Below are 1,657 nucleotides of genomic sequence, written 5' to 3' on the forward strand. Positions count from 1 at the left end.
CTGTACAAGTATGCTTGATACAATTGATGTATGGCTGTTATAAGAGCTGTAAAAGCCCCCAATAAAATAATCTCACATCAAAAAAGAAAAAAAGACACCCCAGCAAGACCCCAGGGGCTGGTGGGACATCAACTGGATGCTTTCTGCTCTCAGCTAGACTGTCTTGGAGCGTTGAGATCTCTCTTTCTGCTCTTTTGTGGGTTATGAGCTAGGCTGCTACTTGTGAGGTAAACAATTCAAAGCCACCAGCTACTTCAAGAGAGAATGATGAGGCTTTCTATTCCCGTAGAGATCCACAGTCTCAGAAACTCACTGGGCAGTTTACTTGTGCTGTGGGGTTGCCCAATCGACTCCCTGGAATTGACTCCACGGCAGTGCGTTTGAGACTGAAGATAAAAGGTCAGGGAATCCCCTACTTTGGGTCAGGTTGTATCCCATCCTAAAGGAGCCCTGGTGGCGTACTCGTTACACATTGGACTGCTGGTGACAAGGTCAGCAAGCTGAAACCACTGGCCACTCTGTGGGAGAAAGATGGGGCTTTCTCCTCCATAAAGAGCTACAGTCTCAGAAACTCACAGGGGGCAGCTCTACCCTGCCCTAGAGTGTTGTTATGAGGTGGTATTGTCTCAATGGCAGTGAATTTAGTTTGCTTGTTTCCCCCCACCCTAATTACATCAGATCACACCATAGAAGATGATCGCAGCATTAAATAAGTGACACGTCAGGTCATTGCATAACTGCCCCAACAGTAAGAAGTACAACCAACCACAATGCTTCTTAGAGGCAAAAATGGTGAGACTTTGTCTCACGTACTTTGGACATGATTTCAGGAGAGACCCATCCCTGGAGAAGGCCATCATGCTTGGTGAAGTGGAGGGGCAGCACAAAAAGAAGACCCTTGACCAGATGGACTGACACAGTGCCTTCATCGATGGGTTCAAACATAAGACCATTGTGAAGCTTGCACAGGACCAGCTAGTGTTCCCTTCTGTTGTACAGAATAGGGTTGCTAGGAGCTGGAACAGAGTCACCACCTAACAGCACTGCCTCAATGGTTCATTTTCAGGTGTCCATTTCACTTTTGGTGACTTCCAATTTTCCTCGATTTACACTTCATACGTCCCATGTACCTATTATTAATGGGTGTTTGCAGCTGTGTCTCCTTTGGCGATGTGCCTCATCAGCAAATGAAGGTCCCAAAGGCTTCACTCCATTCACATTAAGATCAACTCAGCTTGGAGGAGGCAGCTGGTGGTTTTGAACTGGTTACCTCACAAGTAGCATCCTGACACAGAACCCACAAGGGAGCAGAAAGGGGGATCTCAATGCTCCAAGACAGTATAGCTGAGAGCAGAAGGCATCCAATTGATGTTTCTCTAGGCCCTGGGGTCTTGATGGGGTTTCTTATAATTTACTCTCCTTTGTTTCAATCTTGCAATTCTGTTAGAATATATGATGAGTTGACAAATCTTTGCTGTTTTTCTTTAGAAGTCAGAAATGTTGGGTGTCTCTGACCTGCAGGGCTCATCTTCAGGTATTACATCAGCAATATTCGGCTGCTATGCAGAAGATTACCAGTGTCTAATCCCTCAGAAATGGACTTCTTCATTATTTCTACTCTTAGGATGGAAGCGCCATTGAAACTTGACTATCGAGG

Source organism: Echinops telfairi, unplaced genomic scaffold, assembly GCF_000313985.2.
Source record: "Echinops telfairi isolate 266 unplaced genomic scaffold, ASM31398v2 ScPeMD7_2291;HRSCAF=2852, whole genome shotgun sequence".
NCBI lineage: Eukaryota > Metazoa > Chordata > Mammalia > Afrosoricida > Tenrecidae > Echinops > Echinops telfairi.